This window comes from Mus caroli, unplaced genomic scaffold (genome assembly GCF_978045245.1).
Source record: "Mus caroli unplaced genomic scaffold, Mus_caroli_1 scaffold_18, whole genome shotgun sequence".
In the NCBI taxonomy this organism is placed as follows: Eukaryota; Metazoa; Chordata; class Mammalia; order Rodentia; family Muridae; genus Mus; species Mus caroli.
The window spans coordinates 17,548,210-17,556,363 of record NW_028227273.1 but is presented as its reverse complement, the minus strand read 5'-3'; the positions used below and the strand labels follow the sequence as shown (position 1 = coordinate 17,556,363).

At 35.9% G+C, this 8,154-nt stretch overlaps 1 pseudogene; it reads right to left on the bottom strand.

The window, feature by feature from the left end:
- Window positions 1-1,544: 1,544 nt before the first annotated feature.
- Window positions 1,545-2,379, bottom strand: LOC110284061 (small ribosomal subunit protein uS2 pseudogene; annotated as a pseudogene).
- Window positions 2,380-8,154: the final 5,775 nt, after the last annotated feature.

Sequence of the window (8,154 nt, the reverse complement as noted above, 5' to 3'; positions counted from 1 at the left end):
GAGACCACTAGCTAATATGTGGCAGCAGCTACTACAGTCAGGGCCTTCCCACATCAATCACTATCTAATAAAAATATCTTACAGGTTTCTCTACAGCTGTACTTTATGAAGATATTTTCTCAATTGTGGTTTTCACCTTTCAGATGACTCTACTGTAAAGCTAACTAGTATAAGCTCTGATTTAAAAAAAAAAATCATTCCATGAAAAAAAATCTGCCTTCACCCAGCAGTATTTTCTTAATGAGATGATTTACTTAGTATATTAAAGGTTATAGGAAACTGAAATCTCCATCAGAGGCATATTCAAAAAAAATTGTTGGTTTTCTTTTCTAAACTATTTTAGGGGATATTGTGAAAGGTGCATAGTGTAAGTAGAATTAACAAAATACAAATTATAGTAACTGTATAAAGGTGCACAAAACATTTAATAAATAATGAAACATCATAAAAGTGGTGTTAGAGCTTCCACATGCATTCTTCATTTTTCAGCTCACAGAATACTATTTTCTTGTGTTGAGTAATTTCTATTGGTACTGGAATGATTACATAAAATCATGCTCTAATTTTAGAATTTAATATCAAACCAAGTGATTGAAGAATTCACAGATTTTGTTGGAATTTGTTATTATGGAAATTTTAAAATGGCTCTAACAAATGCATAAAAAACAGAAGCAACTTATTGAAATAGTTCTTAAGTTCTAAAGAAAACACTTTCAAAATTCCTTTTGATTTTTGAACTCATTACTTAAATGAGTTCATCTCACTCTTCATAGTTTTTAGCTATCTTTCTGGGAATAGCATTATGCAAATTTCAGAACAGCAAAACTATTACTGAATTGATGAGTATATGAAAGTCTAGTAAAAATATATTTCTCTAAGTGAAAACTATACAGTACTATCAAAACTCAAAGGTTTATCTGTATGCATACAATTATTATAGTATTTTCAATACCTATATTTGAGGTATATTTTATATCCTGAAGATTTTGTTCTTCTTCCATATTCATTTAATGATAACAATTATAACTTACTTATGTTGTGGAACAATAAGGGAAGAGAAATTGTATACATGCCATGTCATTTATATTCAAGGCTCATTGTTTTAAAAGCTGCCCAACAAAAGATATGATATAATCCTATAGGACAGTAGGGAATGGGAAATTATGCTGTCAACAATGGCATGGTGAGATTTAACTATCAAACTGGAAAAGTATTCTTGGATTTGAGAACACTATGCAGTGCAAGGTGCTAGGAGTACTACTAATAATGAATGTGTTGTACCTTTAATTAAATTTTGCTAAAAGCAAATATAAGTCATCAGTGTCCACTATAGAATTTGTTAAAATGAAAATGAGATACTATCAGAAATTTTAAAGGCAAATGTTGAAAGTCAGTTAACTATGCATGCATGTATGTATGTATGTATGTATGTATGTATGTATGTATGTATGTATTTGTTTATTTATTTTCAGCTTTTAAGAACTGTATTTTCCTTCTACCTTTTTCCCCTTTGCTCAGGTGTCTGCACAGCAGCTCAGGACCACTCAGTCAGTGGTGGCTCCAACCCACTCAGTGGCCTGCGCTGTGGGAGTGGCTCACCAATCCTCAGTGGCTGGCTGTGCACTCCAGTCTTCCATAGAGAACTGCTGGATGGGCACAGAGGGAATCTACACACCCTCAGACCAGTCGGCCACCTCGGGCTGAACAGCAGTGAACTCAGGAGCTGGTGCGGTCCATTCACCCTGGAATTCCTCCTTGGTCACAGCCTTCTCAGCAGCAGCCTGCTCCTCCTTCTCAATTTCCTCTGGGTCTCTGTAGAAGTAAAGATCAGGCACGACCTCCCAGGGGTCATCCCGGGAGATAGTACCTCATAGGCAGAGTGCTTCCCTGGCCAGCATCCACCACATCCACCCACTGAGTGAGCTCCCTTGTTGTTGCAGGGGAGAATCTGTGTTACACCGAACAAGGGTGGGCAAGTTGACATAAAAGGCCTCTGGTGGTCAGCCCTGGGATCGGTCACCACTAGAAGCCGTGGCTCCCTGAAGGCTGCTTAGATCTGGTGAGTGAAGGTCCTAGGTGTGAAGCAGCCAGCAATTGGAGTGGTTCCTGTGGCAGCAGCAAATTTCAGCACAGCTCTCTGGCCAGTGTTCCTGGAGGAGATGACGATGACGTCAGCAGGGTTCTCAATGGCAACAATAACTCAGGCAACAGCTTCTCCCAGGTCCTCTTCAGCTTTTTGATGTAGATCCCGTCACTTTTCCTTTTGTAGATGTACTGCTCCATCTGAAAGTCAAGGTTGGTGCCACCTAAGTGGGTTCCCGCAGCAAGGAATTTGAGGACATCCTTCTTCATCTTCAAGAGGTCAAGGGCTCCTGACATTGTGTTAAGTTTCCCTTTAAGTTACAATGGGAATCAAGAGCTAGAGAAAGTATCCAAGGAGCTAAAGAGATCTGCAACCCTGTAGGTGCAACATTATGAACTAACCAGTACCCCGGAGCTCTTGACTCTAGCTGCATATGTATCAAAAGATGGCCTAGTCGGCCATCACTGGAAAGACAGGACCATTGAACATGCAAACTTTATATGCCCCAGTAAAGGGGAACGCCAGGGCCAAAAAATGGGAATGGGTGGGAGGGTATGGGGGACTTTTGGGATAGCATTGGAAATGTAATTGAGGAAAATACGTAATAAAAAAAAATATTAAAAAAAAAAAAAAGAGCGACGCCTTATGGGCCCGTCCCAGAGTAGCACGGAAGGCTATTGCTTCAGACACCCTCTGCTTTGTTCCTTATCTGAAATTAAATAACAAATAACTGTCAACTAAATGCAATGAACAAGTAAAGCTCATTGCAATTGTAATTACCAGCAAGGACACTTCTTTTGGTCTGTCTCCATCTTAGCTCTTATTCATTTTAGAGAATGTTAGAGAATTCACACCCATTAGATTGTAAGAGAGAAACCAGAGACTTGAAAACTCCCTGTAAGAAAAGCAGGTGACCAACCCATAATGGAAATTAAGTAAACAAGAAGTTCAGATCCTTTTTTTTTTTTTTAAGATTTATTTATTGATTATATGTAAGTATACTGTAGCTGTCTTCAGACACTCCAGAAGAGGGAGTCAGATCTCGTTACCGATGGTTGTGAGCCACCATGTGGTTGCTGGGATTTGAACTCCGGACCTTCGGAAGAGCAGTCAGGTGCTCTTACCCACTGAGCCATCTCACCAGCCCCCAGATCCTAATTTCAATCTACCCAAAAAATCAACTTCATAAAAGGAATATTTCAGTATAGCCAATTAGAAATATGGTACTATTATCAAAATAATATGTAAGTTCTGAAAGGGAACATGTTCTTATCAGATACATCTTGGACTCTGCCACATGTGGAACAAGCCACCTGCAAGCAGGATTATGTGAGTCAAAAGTCTACCTTAAAAATACCACCTAAGGTTGTCATTTTATATACTAATATTAAATTTTTTTGAATATGTTTATTTAATATTTTATCTATTATGTATCTGAGTTGTCATTTTCCATTGGATTTTTGACTACGACTTACATATATTTCTTACTTAAAACCTCTCCTCTTATTACAAAGAAAAACGATATTCCTTATTTTTTTTGCTTGTTCCATAACACAAATATTTTTAAGCATTCAGTGATCAATTTCACGAGTTGGTCTGTTTCTATTATTGTGTTTATGCATGAAATTGACTGAATGCCCAGAGGGGAAGCTTCATTGTCAGTGTTTGCAATATTTTCAAGGAGCACATATGCACTGCCTTCTCATTTTTTAATAAACCTTTTTTTTCTGTTTTTCTTTTTTTCTTAAGAACATTTGAAAAATCCAATTTCCCTGCAACTATGTTGGATTCTGTTGTTTCCTGGTAGCAGAAACAAAGCCTCCTTTCCAAACACTTATGCAACATGGAACTGGACAAGTAGGTGTTCAGTTGTATGAATTCTCATCTCTTGTTCAGGTGCTGGCCCTGGGAGGCCTGCTCTTTGCTGAAGAGAAATGGAGGAGAAGTAGATCAGGGGTGTGTGGAAAGGGGAGGGAAAACAGTGACTGGGGAAGAGTAGAGGACAGAGAAACTGTGGTTAGGCTGTGCTGAAAACCTAGCAAGATGGAATAAGCCAACATAACAAAACAAAAGTTCTCTTGTAATTACCATTTGTCATAGTTCTCAGTCCCGCACAGAAGGTAATCTAGGTCATATTTACTCTGCTGTGCATGCACTAATGAAAACTGAGGCACCATGATGAGCATGGGTTGCAATGGCCCCATCCAAGTTCCCTTTGTTTTTGTTGTGGTTGTTGTTGTTGTTGTTGATGATGATGATGATAATGATGATGATTTCTTCTAGAGAGTGGCTCCTTGAACCCCATAGAAATCTAGAGTGAATCAAAGAAGTTGACTTTAGAATGAATATATGGAAGAGACAGGACAGGCACCAAGGATAAAGATTGAAATGTCTCCAAAATCATGCAGCAATTACCTTTCTCAAAGTTAAATAAACAGATGGATTCATTTAGTTCTCCTGTAACAGTATTTTATCCATAGACAAGTATGAATGTATCAATCTCCCCTGTGTATTACTATGTGTGCATGTGAATGTGCATATATGTGTACATGTATTAAAGTAAAACCATAAATAAATATACCACTCCCTTTTTTCTGTTTTCCTTTATTCTCAGGTTTTATACAACTTTATTTATTATAATCAACATATCTGAAATACTAGATGCAGAGTTCAATATAGAAATAATTCCTAATTTACAATTCTGAAATATTTTATAGCTTTAGGTCCTATTGTTACTTATCTCTTCTGTGTCTGGTTTATGAATTAAACCTTACCATTTTACATTTAAAAAAATCAACAATTTACAGGATTTACTAATTGGTGGTCACAGGCATCTACTGGAAAGCTTGGACTACATTTTTTATTGATAATGGACAGCAACTGTACTTATGAGACCACCATTCAACTTAAGATTAAAATGTTGTAATTCTATAATCTTGATTTTCATCTTAACTGCTACCCCCTTCACAAATATGACTACACTATGTATGCTCTGTTTACATCCTCCCTTTTTGCATTGTATTAAATATATACCAATTCATAAACAGTCCCTTTTCATCTTCTCTCTTTAACATTATAAGCTTAGTATTATATAACACACTTCTATGACTCATTATGTTATATTATGGTTATGCAAAATAAAGGTTCACTTCCTTAATTTCTGCACACATAGTATCCAGGGCAGTGCTGATTGACCCTACATCCATATCTGGGAACTTCTAGTCTAGCTGGGTTTTGTCCTTCCCTAGAATCCTTTTCTGCTTTCTTCTCACAATCCATTTCTCCTGCATCTGCCATGGGCTCTCTCTCGCTGATCATCCCATCCCCACCTCTGTAATTTTTTTCATAATTCACCCAAACACAAAAGAATATACTTTCTTCTCAGTTCCTTGTGGATACTTCTTCAAAACTGACCATATAGTCAGTCACAAACTTAGTCTCAACTGATACAAGAGAAATGAAATAACACCTTTTATCTTATTAGACCACCATGGATTAAAACTGAACTTTGACAACAACAGAAACATGTAAAAGCCTACACACTCATGGAATCTAAACAACTCAATATTCAGTGATCTCTGTGTCAGGGGAAAAAAATAAGAAAAGGATTTAAAAGACTTTCTAAAGTTCAATGAAAATGAAGTCACAATATATCCAAATTCATGGGACACAATGAAAGCACTACTAAGAAGAAAGTTCATAGCACTAAGTACCTCCATAAAGAACTTAGAAAGCTCCCATTTCAGCAATATAAAAGTACACCTAAAAGCTCTAGAAAAAAAGCAAGAATACTAATGTAGGAAATTATTAAAATCAGGACTGAAATCAATCAGTTAGAAACAAAGAAATTAGTACAAAGAATCAAGGTAATCAAGAGCTGGTTCTTTGAAAAAAAAACACAACAAGATAGACCAATCCTTAGCCAAACTAATCAAGAGACAAAGAGACAGTGTCCAAATTTAAAAAAAAAAATAAACATAGTAATGAGCTCTTGACTCTAGCTGCATATGTATCAAAAGATGGCCTAGTCGGCCATCACTGGAAAGAGAGGCCCATTGGACACACAAACTTTATATGTCCCAGTACAAGGGAACACCAGGGCCAAAAAAAAATGGGAATGGGTGTGTAGGGAAGTTGGGGGGAGGGTATGGGGGACTTTTGGGATAGCATTGGAAATGTAATTGAGGAAAATATGTAATAAAAATATTAAAATTTTTTTAAAAAAGGAAAAAAAAAGAAAAGGGGACATAATATTTGATATTGAGGAAATTAAAAAAAGTCATTAGATTGTACTTCAAATGACTATATTCCAGTAAATTGGTAAAATCTTAATGAAACAGACAATTTTCTAGACAAATACCACTTATCAAAGTTAAATCAAGACGAGTTAAATTATTTAAGCAGCACTATAATGACTAAAGAAACAGTCATTAAAAGTCTACAAACAAACAAAAACCCCAGTGCCAAATGGTTTTTGTGCCAAATTCTACCATACTTAACAAAGAGCTAATACTAATACCCCTTAAATAATTCCATAAAATAGAAGCAAAAGTAACACTGCCAAAACTCTGAGGCCACACAAAGTCTCAACAAAGAAAGAGAACTTCAGAATGATTTCTCCTATGAACATTGATGTAAAAATACTCAATAAGATATTCACAAACTGAATCCAGGAAAAGATAAAAAAAAAAAAACCTGCCCTCCAGATTAAGTAGGATTCATCTCAAGGATTTCAGGGATGGTGCAATATATGAAAATCCATCAATGTAATCTACCACAATGTAATCCATCACTTGATCCTTTGATAAATTCCAAATCCCCTTCATTTTAAAGGTATGAGATAAATTAGGGATACAGGGCACATATATAAACATAATCAAAGCAATATACGGCAAGCCCATATTGTTTGATTAGTTTTTTTGCATGTTTAGACTTTTTTCTTTTCTTTTTAAGTTTAATTGTAACAGTAATTTCTATATTCTTGACATGAACACCTGACTATACTGTCCTGCTTTGGTGTATATCTATAAGGTTCCCTTTGTCTATAAAGTCTAAGAATTTTACATTTTCGATAATAAATTACAAAAAAAAAATCCCAAACACCAAAATTATTTGAATTTTGTTATATGTTAGTGTATACGTAATAATTTTATCAAAATCAATGTTAAAACCTAATTTGAATTCAACAAAATATTTTCAACAACAAATCCAAAAGCCTTAGTTATTGAGGGACTGGCCAACCAAAATCCCACCCAACTTGCGATATATACCATGAGCAAGCACCATTCCATGACACTATTAATGATACTCTCTTATGCTTGTAGACAGGAGCATGTTGTTTTCTGAGAGGCTCCACCCAGCAGCTGACTCAGACAGATACAGCCAAACAGTGTCTGACTCCTATGGAAGAATAGGAGGAAAGATTGTGGGCCCTGAAGGGGATAGGACCTCCACAGGAAGACCAACAGAGTCAACTAACCTGGACACTTGGGGCTCTCAGAGTCTGAACCACCAACCAAAGAAAATACATGGGCTGGACCTAGCCTTAGGGTCATTCTTCACTTAGGTCTCATCTAAATGTTAGTTATCAAGAGTGCCTATCAGGGCCTAGGTACTGTTCTGGGGGTAAACAATTAGCTTTCTTTTTTAACATACTTTTCTTCCATTCTGTGACTTTATTACCTAAAAATCTTTTATGGAATTTGTGACTCTTCTATTATGCGTGCACAAAACACATTTTAAAAGTTGCATTGTTACAGCTTTTTAAAATTAGTTTTGTTTTTTTCTTTATTTTATTCATAAACATTTAAAAGGGTTTCGGTTACTAAAGCTATTGGCTATAACATTTTGCTTTTCATCCTGATCCTTTTTACAAATTACTGCTTCAGCACAAGAGTCCATAAAATGTATTAATATATTTCTGGTACATTTGTTGGTTTCTACCTACATTAACCTTTAATATATTTGATATTTACTTTAGAAAAATGACTTAAGGAATCTCATTTGGTTTTTATTCCAGTTATAATCCCATTTTGTTAGAGTCATTTTCTGAGCAATTCATTCATTTAAAA